Source organism: Sus scrofa, chromosome 12 (assembly GCF_054392235.1).
Source record: "Sus scrofa isolate SSC_HxYL_T2T_F1_AM1 chromosome 12, Sscrofa_HxYL_maternal_Yorkshire_Landrace_v2.0, whole genome shotgun sequence".
Classification (NCBI taxonomy): domain Eukaryota; kingdom Metazoa; phylum Chordata; class Mammalia; order Artiodactyla; family Suidae; genus Sus; species Sus scrofa.
The window spans coordinates 48,191,760-48,205,295 of record NC_139394.1 but is presented as its reverse complement, the minus strand read 5'-3'; the positions used below and the strand labels follow the sequence as shown (position 1 = coordinate 48,205,295).

Below are 13,536 nucleotides of genomic sequence, written 5' to 3'. Positions count from 1 at the left end.
GTGAATTGTTTATATTGCAAAGTACCCTCCGGCCAGCATGTACAACGGTTTTGAATACTGTGCTGTTTTGCTAATTTGTGAGTACCTCTGGGACCCAAAATTAGAGCAAAAGAGAAGCAAGCAGGTGGAACTCAGCACTCCTGAGAAATGCTGCCTCATTAAGCAACAATCTGTTGCATTTACTTTTATCCAAGATGAAAGATTTGACAAATTAACCAGCTTGGTGTTTCTCTTCCCTGAATAGTCTCCCTGTACACTAGGAGGCATCTACCTTTAAGGCCTGCTGTTGCCCAACTCATACATTTCACGAATTCAAGATGGCATTGTTCTTTTTTTTTCTTTTGGCTGCCCCTGCACCGAATGTGGAAATTCGTAGGCAAGGGATCGAACTCACACCACAGCAGTGACAATGCCGTATCTTTAACCTGCTGGGCCACTAGGAAACTCCCAAGGCATTGTTCTTAGTCACCTTTTATATTGTGAACAAAGGACAAAAGTTGAAACTGTTGACGCTTAGCCAGCATTGGTGGCTGTTGAGAAGTATAGGCTGCTCTCTGCCACTCTGGCTCCAGATCCTGAGTGACTGAGCCACCTCTGTTCTTCAGGCAATTCATATCATCAGGGAAGTCTGGGGAAAATGATAAGCAATAATACTCAATAAAGTATTTTGGACATAGTAGCTCAAACAACTGAAAGTTGCAAAACTTGATGATTTTGCTAAGGAAATGCCACTTCGCTTGAGTTTACTGGGAGAAATTTTTGTTGTTGTTGTTTTTTCCTGGACTTTGGTTCCTAGTCAGATTCGTTTCCTCTGTGCCACGATGGAAACTCCTTTTCCTGGACTTTGGTTACCAAACAGATGGAACCTTTCCCAGTTCGAAACAACTTGGTGCACAGCCACCCCCAATCAATGTTCTGGCTGCAGTGCATCCACCTAAAAGTGCCTGCTTTCTCTTGCTCTCTTTAGATTATTTTGCTGTTTGAGTCTAGCGTTCCCAGGGGATCGAAGGGCTGGTGGGAACAAAAGCAAACAAGATGCCTTTACAAACATTCCCTGTTCTTTTGACCTTTGAGGGACCCGCTAGGAAATGGAAAGGCTTGCTCTGCTTCCTGAGAGAGCTATAGCAAAAGGAATTTTCAGCTGGGTATTATTTTTGGGCCGTGCTCAGAATTCTCTAAGCTGAATGTTCCTCCTAAAAGAACAGGAGTAAAGAAATCCCAAGATTATCTGAAAAAATAGAGGCATTGCAACCCCATCTCCCCGTGTACCAAAGCAGCTGTTATGATAGTGTATTTATTTCAATAGGCCCTTTCTCTAGACATGTTCAAAACTCAAAATGTTATGAGTGTCCAATTTAAACTTAAAGACCTTTTCTATGAATTAAAAAAAAAAAAAAGTATGAGTACTTTTGGGTAAAATGGTGACTTTGAAGGTTAACTTCTAATTCCATACCACTTTTCACTGTCAGTTCCTGAAAGAACAGAATAAAACACAAGTAAAAGAGCACCAGTATTACAAGGATACCACTGAAGAATTTCTACTAGGCTCCAACAGATCCATTTTCCCCAGTTCAGCATTGAAGGGAAAACACCTTGACCTCCCAGCCCATAAGAAGCAGAGTCCCTGGAATAATTGGAGAGCCCAGATCCCACGGACTCTCCTAATTAGAAAGGACAGAAAATGAAAGGTAAAAATTGGCCCTAAGTCATCACTCCACTTGCGTTCCCTTTTACCTCTAAAAAACAGTTGTGTGTGAGGCCCAAGGTTACAAGTGAGTTGGTGGCTGCAATAGGCTAGACTCTACCTGAGACCTGGCGCCCACAGGCTGGTTGCATGGCCATCTGAGAAAGCTGGTCCAGGTGCATCATCAAACACCCTGAACCACAATCTCTGCCCATCAGGGTACAGCCCTGGAGCCCTTCCTTTTAATGCCTAGGCTGAGGATTAAAGAGGCTTTCACATTAAGAAGAGTCTCAAAGCTTCGTCTGGGAGGGGTTGGGAGGAGGGGGGAGATAGGGATGGGATCCCAAGAGAGTCACTTTACATTTTCGGGGCCTTGTAAGGCATTTAAATAAATCTCTTTATTTAAGGTTGAAAGGCAGAACCATGACACATCTGTATCATACACTGAAGGGAACATCACACTCAGCAGGAAAACCATGCTAGTGAACAAGGTGACGTGTACTGAGGAGGACAAGATATTCCTTTATGCGCTGAATGCATAATTTCTCCCAGGGAGTGAAATGCTTTTGTTTAAGAACACCTCTTTGAGTTCCCGTTGTGGCGCAGCAGAAATTAATCCGACTAGGAACCATGAGGTTGGGGGTTCAATCCCTGGCCTCGCTCAGTGGGTTAAGGATCTGGTGTTGCTGTGAGCTGTGGTGTAGGCCGGCAGCTACAGCTCCGACTGGACCCCTAGCCTGGGAACCTCCATACGCCCAGGGTGCAGCCCTAAAAAGACAAAAAGACAGAAGAAAAAGAGCATGACTGGCTTTGAAGAGGAACCTCCTAGGCATAAGAAGGATGGTCTGGTGAACAAAAAGATCCAAGAGAAAAGCAAATGAACCAAAGTTGGGAGGGGTTGGAGCAGATTAGAAGGGGCATGATGTAGAGAGACTCTAAGGAGAAGGGCTAGAAGTTCAACAACCTGGGGGAGAAAGTAGGCCCTCAGCTGAGAAAAGAACCAGGAGTAAAGTTTAGATGATAAATTTCACTGCGATCCTAACAAAATTAAAACAGCTGAAAAATGATATTCTCAAATAGTAGACTGAATTGAAAAGCTGACTAGATGAGAGACAGAGGTTGATACAAATTTTTCAAAAAGGGAATTGGATAAGAAATACAAATAGACTAAAACAATATAAATGAGGAGGAAGTTCCCTGGTGGCTTAGTGGTTAAGGACATGGTGTTGTCACTGCTGTGGCTCAGTTTCTGCTGTGTCTCGATTTCAATCCCTGGCCCAGAAAATTCCGTATGCCATGGATGTGGCCAAAACACTAAAACCAAGCACAAACAAAAAGCCAGAATATGCAAAGGCATTTGAAAATATATGAAAAACAGTAAATTCTCTGGACTTAAGATAGAAAACTAAATTCATAACATGGAGGCTAAAGTTCTCCTAAAATATGGAGGAAAATGATAAAAATTCAGAAAAGTGAGAGAAAGAATGGACAATATAGAAAACAGAGAAGGAAGGTAAAAATTAAAAATTAAAGATGTTGGAGTTTCCTGGTGGCTTAGTGAGTTAAGGATCCAGCATTTTCACTGTGCTGGCTCTCGTTACTGCTGTGGCTCAAGTTGGTTCCCTGACCAAGGAACTTCTGCATGACATGGGGTGTGGCCAAAAAAAATTTTTTTTAAATTGAATATGTTCCTGAGGCTGAAACAAGAACATTGAGACAGACTAATTGAGGATATAATTAAAGAAATTTTCTTGAATTAGGAGAAAAAAAAGGAAGGCTCACATGCATAAATTGATAGGGCATTTCAGGCAAAATCAGTAATACCAATGTTTAAACCCATTCTAGCAGCCATTTTCTGACTTTAAAAACAAACAAAAACCATTATATTAAGAATTAGATGGCAATTCTTTTAAATATCCCAAACTAGTATCTTATTTAATGATTAATACTTGGGATAGTCAGACTAATATTAGACCAAAACCATCACCTCTAGTGCTTAACGTCATTCCCAAAATTCCTGTCTTAGCAGAAGGACAAATTTCAGTTGTGCATAATAATGATTTAACTTACACACGTCATGAAATGATATCACAAAGAGTTTAATGAACATCCATCATCACACACGTCATGAAATGATATCACAAAGAGTTTAATGAACATCCATCATCACACACACACATATATTACAGAAACAGGAAAAGTATTTTTCCTTATGACGAAAACTCTTAGGGTTTACTTTGTTAGCAATTTCATATATAACAGTACGACAGTATTTTTTTCTTTTATTTTTATTTATTTACTTATTTTTTCGCTTTTTTTAGGGCTGCACGTTCGACATTTGGAAGTTCCCAGGCTAGGGGCTGAATAGGAGCTGCAGCTGCCAGCCCACGCCACAGCCACAGCCACAGCAACGCCGGATCCTTAACCCACTGAATGAGGCCAGGGATCAAACCTGCTTCCTCATGGATGCTGGCTGGATACACTACCCCTGAGCCACAGTGGGAACTCCAGCAGTGCAACAGGGTGAATCCCACGTATGGTGTTGTACGTGACATCCCTTACGTGTTTATCTTACGATTGGAAGGTTGTACCTTTTGACTGCCTTCATCCAATTCCTGCTCCCCAACCCCCACCCCCACTTCTGGGAAACCACACCTCTGCTCTCTATTTCTATGAGTCCATTTCTTGCTTGTTGAAGTATAATTGGCCTCCAACGCTATGTTAGTTCCTATTACAAAACATGGGGATCTGATATTTCTACGTATTTCAAGATGATGATCACAAAACGTCACCACGCAAAGGTATTCCATCTTTTAATGATCATATTCCCCACACTATACATTTCATACACATGACCCGCTTATTTTGCAACTGGAAGTTTTCCTTCTTAATCTCCCTCACCTATTTCTTTCCTCCCAGCCCGCCCCCCAGCAAAAATAGTTTTTAATGCAAAATAAAACAGGATATCCTTTTCACCTATCTAACTGGAAATGGGAAATGCTGGAGGTCTGGGGAAAGGCGCCCTCTTGAACACCGTTGGTGGGAGTGAAGATGCCTGCCTGGCACCCCTGCCCTCTTCTTTTGGTAAAGGCACTTTGCTGTCTCTATGGTAAAGCACTGCTTCTCTCACGGTCCACGTTCTTCAGGTGGGGCTGATCTCCCTCCCCCTACTTCCACCCCAGGGACAGCAAAAGACCCAGGCCTGGACAAAGACAAAACTTTTGCTTTTGTTTTTTTGTTTGTTTAGGTTTTTTTGGCCATGCCCATGGCATACAGAAATTCCTGGGTCAGGGATAGAACCAGCTCCATAGCAGTGACAAGGCAGGATACTTAACCCACTGCACCATAAAGGAACTCCCTGCTTTAATCATTGGAAAACGAATCCGACTAGGAACCATAAGGTTTCGGGTTCGATCCCTGGCCTTGCTCAGTGGGTCAGAGATCCTGTGTTGGTGTAGGCCAGCAGCTGTAGCTCCAATTCGACCCCTAGCCTGGGAACGTCCATATGCCATGGCTGCGGCCCTAAAAACCAAAATAAATAAATAAATAAATAAATAAAATAAAAATCATTGGAAAAGAAATGTCCTTTTCCGCTGTCGTTGCTAAATTGGTAGATTGATTATAGCTGAAGCTTACATCTTTTCTGGGACCTGGAGAAAGCATCAGAGACAAAGATTTCTGGAGAAAGCATTAGAACAGAAAGCAAAGTTCAGAGCGCATTGTTTGAGCCCCTGGATCCAGTCGTCCCTGAAACAAGTTAGGTTTCCTCACACAAGAGGTCCAAGCCCTGTGAGCCAATAAATTCCTTTTGTGGGTTTTGCTTAACCTGGTTTCATTTAACTTTATGTCACTCCTGACTAATACACCTGTTGATCCTGCAATTCCCTTTCTGGGAAATGGGCTGAGGTAGATAATCATATATGGCACAACATTTGATGTATAAGGGTTTTGTCATGGAGTTAGTTATAAAAGTGAAAAGTTGGAAACAACAGGATATTGGTCACATAAATACAGTACATCCATCAGATAAAAGGGCAGTCATTAAAAATATTGATTTGGAAAATTCATTTTAAAATATTTTCATAATGTTACAGCCACTGCTTTTCTTCTTTGTGTTATATATATCTATCTCAATTTTCCATAATGAACAAGTTTTATTTCTATAATTAGATGGGGGAAATGTATGTGGTTTTTTTTTTTTTTTTTTTTTTTTTTTTTTTTGTATGTGGTTTTTTTGGCCACACCCAGGACCTGTGAAATTTGCTCAGCCAGGGATCAAACCCAAGCTACAGTTGTGACCGGCACCATAGCCGCAGCAACACTGAACCTTAACCACTGCGCCACAGGAATTTCTGTATATATATTTTAAAAGTCATAATTAGAAAAAATTAAACATGCCACTGGTTTATTCATCTTTTTTCCCCATAATATTTTTTTTATATACACTCAATTCCCTTTATGATTTTTTTTAACCATCTCACCAGAGTATATGGGCCTGGACGATGGCAACCATTATTTCTGAGTTCTGCAGTTGCTAGCACATTGTAGACATTTGATAAACTTAGATTATGAAGTTTCTGTTGTGGCTCAGCAGATTAAGAACCTGACTAGTATCCATGAGGACGCAGGTTCAATCCCTGGCCTCCCTCAGTGGGCCAAGGATCCGGCATTGCCATGAGCTGTGGTGTAGGTCACAGATACAACGGGGATCTGGCCTTACTGTGGTTGTGGGGTAGGCTGGATTTGATCCCTGCCGTGGAAACTTCCATGTGCCCTATGTGTGGCCCTAAAAAGAAAAAAAAAAAAAAAGTTTGCAATTGTACTTGGCAAATACTTCCTTCAATAATTTTTTGTGATATTAGGGCCAAAGTGGGCAAGTGAAACACTTATATTCAGGATATCCGAGAAAGCTTAGCCCCTCCGTCTCCCTCACTCTCTTACCAAACTTCTCTTTCTCAGGAAGATGTTTATTTCAACCCAGCATTGACTTCACTTGTGCAGACTCAGCCTAGGCATGAAGTGGACGTAGAGAGGTGGTGGGGACAAAGAATTCTTTAGTCTTATCATTTTATTCATTTATTTTAATTTTTTTTTTTTTGACAGCTCTCGTGACATGTGGAAGTTCCTGGGCCAGGGATCAAACCCTCGCCACAGCCATGACCCAAGGAACTGCAGTGACAATGCTGGATTATTAACCTACTGCGCCACAAGGAAACTCCTATTTATTTATATTTGTATAAAAATCTGCTTGAGGAGTTCCCATCGTGGTGCAGTGGTTAAAACGAATCTGACTAGGAACCCTGAGGTTGCGGGTTCGATCCCTCGCCTTACTCAGTGGGTTAAGGATCTGGCGTTGCCGTGAGCTGTGGTGTAGGTCGCAGACTCGGCTTGGATCCTGCATTGCTGTGGCTCTGGCGTAGGCTGGCAGCTAGAGCTCTGATTAGACCCCTAGCCTGAGAACCTCCATATGCCACGAGAGAGGCCCAAGAAATGGCAAAAAGACAAAAAAACAAAAAATAAATAAATAAAAACAAAAACAAAACAAAAAAATCAAAATAAATAAATAAAAAATAAAACACACACACACACAAAATCTGCTTGAGGGAGTTCCTGCTGTGGTGAAGTGGGTTAATGATCTGGCTCATCTCTGTGGTGTTCGCCAGGGGCAGTGGATTCAGATTAGCTGGTGTTGCCACAGATGTGGCCTAGGTCACAGGTGCAGCTTGAATTCAGTCCCTGCCTGAGAACTTCCATAAGCCGTGGGAGTGGCCATTAAAAAAAAAAAAAAATGAACTATACAATTCTGCTGTTAACTAGCAACAGCCCCATTTGTATCCAGATGTTGCAGTCATGGGCACCTTGACCCAGTAAGAAATGGGCATCGCTCTTAGCACAAGAAAACTCTAAACTCCTCTCCCCAGAACTGCACAAATCCAGTACGGTAGCCGCTAGCCACAGGTGGCTATTTACATTTAAATTAAATAAAATTTAATAAAATTAAAAATTCAATGCCTCTTCACACTAATCACACCAAGACTGCAGACGCAGCTCAAATCTGGTGTTGCCGTGGCTGTGGCGTAGGCCTCAGCTGCAGCTCTGATTCCACCCTAGCCTGGGAACTTCCATATGTCCCAGGTATGATTGTATAAAAAAAAAAAAAAAAAAAAAAAAAAAAAAACCAAAAAAACCAGAGGAAGCAAATTCTCAGGGTAACTATGTTAGCCCTGTGTAGATGTGATAAACATTCCTCTTCCTGGACACAGGGAAATTCCTTTGCCTTCAATTTTCTATACTTAGTTGACTTTGGATGCTTAGGGGTTTTTATTAGAATTTGTTTTAGGAAGGAAGACAAAGATTTTTTAAAAAATTTTCTATCTGACTAAGTCAGAGAGGATTCCTTGCCAAGATTCTTTGCTACTTTCAATTTTTAATCCAGTCTATTTAGAGATCCCAGGAGTTGATTTGGTGGGTTTGCTTTCTGGGTCAACAGGGGTCAGAGTATTTTCTCAGGACCTCTGCTGGCTAAGTTACTTCTTTGTTTCTTGTTTATTAGATACTGCCTTTAATCTATCAGCTTGGCAAAGATCAAAATATTTAACAGCACACATTATATGTTGATGTTGGAATAAGTATAAATTGTTACAACCTCTGTGGAGAGTGATGTGATAATCTCTTTCAAAATTACAAATGCACCTGCCCTTTGACTCAGCAATTCCCCTTCATGAATTTATCGCACAGATACACTGATGCAGCACAAAATGATGTACACACCAGGGTGTTCATTGTCATACTGTTTAGAAGCCTGGGAAAAACCTCAATGTCCGTAAATAGAGGTCAGCTTAAGTCAGTTACATTATACACAGAGCAGAATATTATGAAACCATACAAAAGATTAAAAGAAGCTTTTTTTGTAGTAGTTGGGAAAAATTTCCAAGCTATATTGTTTGGTGAAAAAAACCTGCCATCGTTTGTATTTTTTTTTTTAAAGGAGATAGAGTAGGGGAAGACTATGTATGATATTTAGATGCGTAGAGAACATTTCTGGAAAAGGAGGGAAAGAAGGGGCTGCTGCAGGGAAGTGGGAAGGAGACTTTAAAGTACTACAGTACCATCTTAGGGTTGTACCAGGTGGACCAGTTGTCGTTAAAATACACTTTTGTTTTGTTTGTTGTTTTGGTTTGTTTGGGGGGGCTTTGTTTATTTCCCCCTTTTTGGCTGCACTAGGCCAGCATGTGGTATTTCCTGGTCCAGGGATCAAACCTACAGCACAGCAGTGACCTGAGCCACTGCAGTGACAGTGCCAGATCCTTAACCTGCTGCACCTCAAGGGAACTCAAAATACATGTTTTTATTTTATTTTATTTTACTTTGCTTTTTATGGCTGCGCCCGAGGCATATGGAAGTTCCCAGGCTAGGAGTCGAATCGGAGCTACAGCTGCCAGCCTACACCACAGCCACAGCAACACAGGATCCGAGCCACCTCTGCAACCTATACCACAGCTCACGGCAATGCCAGATCCTTAACCCACTGAGCCAGGCCAGGGATCGAATCTGAGTCTTCATGGATCCTAGTCAGATTCATTAACTGCTGAGCCACGAAGGGAACTCTTATTTTATTATTTTATTTATTTTTTCTTTTTTTAGAGCCACACCTGTGGAAGTTCCTAGGCTAGGGGTGGAATTGGAGCGGCAGCTGCTGGCCACTTCTCGCAGGAATGGGAACACTGGATCCTTAACCTACTGAGTGGGGCCAGGGATCAAACCCACGTCCTCATGGATACTAATCGGTTTCTTTTCCACTGAGCCACAATGGGAACTCCCCAAAATACCCACTTTAAAAAAGAAAAAAAATCAAGTTTTCCAAAACACTCCCTTACCTTAAATCTTTCAGTTGTGTGGTTTTTGTTTTTGTTTTTTGTCTTGTTAGGGCTGAACCAAGGCATATGGAAGTTCCCAGACTAGGGGTTGAGTTGGAGCTGCACCTGCTGGCCACAGCCACAGCAACACCGCATCTCTGACCTACACCAGATCCTTAACCCACTGGGCGAGGCCAGGGATCGAACCCACATCCTTATGGATACTAGTCAGGTTCGTTAACTGCTGAGCCATAATGGGAACTTCCAAATCTTTCAGTTTTGGTTAACCAGTGAATATGAGTTTAGAATTAGACAAATGACTTTCATGTCTGGTAACATGGCAAACTAGCTAATTACTGACTCTCTCGTTGAGAACTGCTAATTATCACAGATGAAATACTAACAACGTCATTTTTAATATATCTGGGAGCTGTCGAGAAAGCAAGTAATCCTCAGGCTAGGAGCAGAAAAGAGCATTGAAGGCAGCTTTGACCCTGAAGACTTTGCCAAATCTGGCGAATTTGACTGATTTTATAGCCTAGCAAGGCTCTGGGCCCTGAAGACCGTAAGGATTTTAGTAAGAGAGTCCCTCACAGGAGTTCCCGTCGTGGCGCAGTGGTTAACGAATCCGACTAGGAACCATGAGGTTGCGGGTTCAATCCCTGCCCTTGCTCAGTGGGTTAACGATCTGGCGTTGCCGTGAGCTGTGGTGTAGGTTGCAGACGCAGCTTGGATCCCGCGTTGCTGTGGCTCTGGCGTAGGCTGGAAGCTACAGCTCCGATTAGAACCCTAGCCTGGGAACCTCCATATGCCGAGGGAGCGGCCCAAAGAAATAGCAAAAAGACAAAAAAGAAAAAAAAAAAAAAGAGAGTCCCTCACAAATATGGGATTCCAGAGGTCCACACTCTCCTCGTAAAGATGAATTTAAAAAGCCACACCTGCCCTAGCAGTCTGCAAGGAAAGTAACCCATCCTAAATCTTGGCACTGAGAACAGCGAGGAACTCCTTCCCTGATCCCACTCCCAAGAACTCTTAAACCCAAGATGGTTCTCACACAGGGTTGTAGCCTGAACTTCAAAACCTCAGACTGAGGATATACAGTGGTCTTTGGCAGACAGTATTCTCCAGTGTCTGACAGACACAAGCATATATTCTTTCTGAAAGAACCACCTTTTATCTTCGGACTCAGAGGATTTCTACAGATAAATTAGAAGGAAATTGAAAAAAATCAACAAACACACAAGGGAACAAGGGGTCACAAATGGGAGCCTATACAATACAAATGCAGATTCCGACATGTCAAAACATCTGATATTGACACTATCAGAGCTAGGACTTTAAAGACATAAAAGAGATACTTAAAACTTTGAGTAAAGAGTGTGGGCTGGGAGTTCCCGTCGTGGCTCAGCGGTTAGCGAACCCAACAAGGATCCATGAGGACATGGGTTCAATCCCTGGCCTTGCTCAGTGGGTTAAGGATACGGGATTGGCATTGCCATAAGCTGTGGTGTAGGTTGCAGATGCGGCTCAGATCCAGCGTTGCATGGCTCTGGCGTAGGCCAGCGGCTACTGTTTCAATTTGACTCCTAGCCTGGGAACCTCCATATGCCTCGACTGTGGCCCTAAAAGACCAAAAAGACCAAAAAAAAAAAAAAAAAAGACTGTGGGCTGTGAAAAAGAGCCAAACAGAACTCGTAGAAGTAAAATAGATTTACATTACACAGATAAAGTCTCCAATGGAAGAGTTTGTCCTCCTCAAAAAGCCTATAAAGCATGTGCAAGGCCCACCAGGGACCTGTGTGTGACAAGCGTTGTTAGTTGCTCACCTAACAGACCCCAGCTTTGGAGTTCCCATCGTGGCTCAGCAGTTAATGAATCTGACTAACATCCATGAGGATCCTTGGCCTTACTCAGTGGGTTAAGGATCCAGCATTGCCTTGAGCTGTGGTGTAGGTTGCAGATGCAGCTTGGATTCTGTGATGCTGTGGCTTTGGTGCAGGCTGGCAGCTACAGCTCTGATTCGACCCCTAGCCTGGGAACCTCCATATGCTGTGGGTGCAGCCCTAAAAAGCCAAAAAAAAAAAAAGAGAGAGAGAGAGACCTCAGCTTTAATTGGGTATGGAGTGGGGGTTGGGGGAGGGGATGGTCCTCTTCAGGTGAGGCTGTCCTCCAATCAAGCTCCAGTCCCGGTTAGTCAAACTCTAAGCCAATCACAACCGGCTGCTCCCTTTGCCTGTGATTGATAGGCCATGGTATGTGAAGCCATTCCAGGCGTTAAGATATGAGAGGAATCTGCCAGGAATCTTTGGGAAAGTCTTCTTTGCCTCTGAAAAGAGGTGAATGGCAAGAATCAGCCCTTTTCTAACTTTAGTCATCACTATCTGCAGTGTGAAGCACGGAGCTGCAGCAACCACCTCAGGACCTTGACAGGGTCTGGCCTATGAGGACAGGCCAGTACACTGAAGATGAAATGGCGAGAACTTAATTCCTTGATGAGTAAATATCTGGTAAGTTAACCAACTCTGAAACCACAGGTATGTTCTGTGAATATACCTTTCACTGTTTAAGCCATTTTGAGTTGAGCTTTCAGCGATTTGCATCAGGAAGCTGCCTGACTTGCACACCGGGCTCTTAGGGCAGCAGATCAAATCCAGACAAGCGCAGCAGGGGTTAAATTCACAACCTGCTTGCAGCTTGCCTGGAGCTCCTAGGAAACCTGGGATTGGCTTCCTACCAGCTTCCAGAGGACAAGGGATGTGTTTTGGCACTTAGGACTGAAGAAGAGTACCTGTTTCACACCAAGAGTTCGACTTTGACGTCATTGACTTAGTTACTCATTACGCGTCTGCAGACACTAGGTGAGAAGCAAGGGCAAACCGAGATGTAGAACAAACACGGTGTGTCTTCCGAGCCCCTCCCTCCCACACTCACCAATCCCCTTTTTGGTGCCATTCCCACCCCTCTCCACAGTTACCGGCCCCTCTCCCTGGCTCTTTCCCAGGAGGTAGAACGATGCTCCATCCGAGAGTTTGCCTGTGGGCTTGATCCAGCCCGGGGTGGGCCTTGAGAACTAAGGAATCAGGCTGAACTCTCAGCCCCATCCTGCTTTGGGGTGTGTTTCTTCCCCAGCCCTGCCCTTCTGCTCAACACAGCCACTCTGAACCTAAAGGTGGGCTGGAATCGGACTCCCCTACAGCAATTCATGGATTCATTCCAAAGTTCTTCATTAAAAAGCCACGGGAGTTCTCCAGGCTCTGTTCCACCTCCGTGGTCATGCATATGCTATTTACTCCTCATTCACCTGACAGGCTCATACTCTCTCTTTAGGACCAGCTTAGGAGTTCCCGTTGCGGCTCAGTGGAAATGAACCTGACTAGTATCTTGAGAATGTGTGTTTGATCCCTGGCCTGGCTCAGTGGGTTAAGGATCCAGCATTGCTGTGGCTATGGTATAGCTGGCAGCTGCAGCTCCAGTTCAACCCCTAGCCTGGGAACTTCCATATGCTGCAGGTGTGGCTCTAAAAAACAAAACAAAACAAACAAAAGCAGTTTAAACATCATCTTCTCCATGAAGCCGCCATAATTCCCAGTCTCCCTTCTCACCAGTACCCCTCCTTGCCGAAGGAGGTGGCCCCTTCCTCCACACTCCCAGCACTCTCTGGGCACATTACTGTTCACGCAGCGTTGAAAAGCTTTTGTTTGAGTGTCTGTTTCTCCTTCTGTGATTTATTCATCTCTGTATCTCTGTATGTGACATATAGGAAATCCTCATGAAATGTTAACTGAAATGAAATTAAGAAGGCCTAAAAAAAAAAAAAAAAAGGCCTGAAATAACGAAAGCTTTTCTGGGACCATGGCATCCACTGTATGGGGGAATGTCCCCCAGCCTTTGCTGTTGCCTGAAGAGTCACTTGGGGGTGTGGATTTGAGGTAGTAGAACAGTTCTAGTTCCTTCCTTCCAAGGAAAGCACACAAACATTCCAAAGAAATATCTTTA

At 43.4% G+C, this 13,536-nt stretch overlaps 1 long non-coding RNA gene across 1 annotated transcript in view; it reads left to right on the top strand.

Annotated features, from left to right (window-relative positions):
• Positions 1–13,536, top strand: part of LOC146398268 (uncharacterized) — a 139,038-nt gene that overhangs the window by 59,533 nt on the left and 65,969 nt on the right. The window contains exon 3 of the long non-coding RNA XR_014821464.1: positions 11,928–12,047. This is a non-coding gene — a long non-coding RNA (uncharacterized LOC146398268). The remainder of the gene's footprint in view (positions 1–11,927; positions 12,048–13,536) is intronic.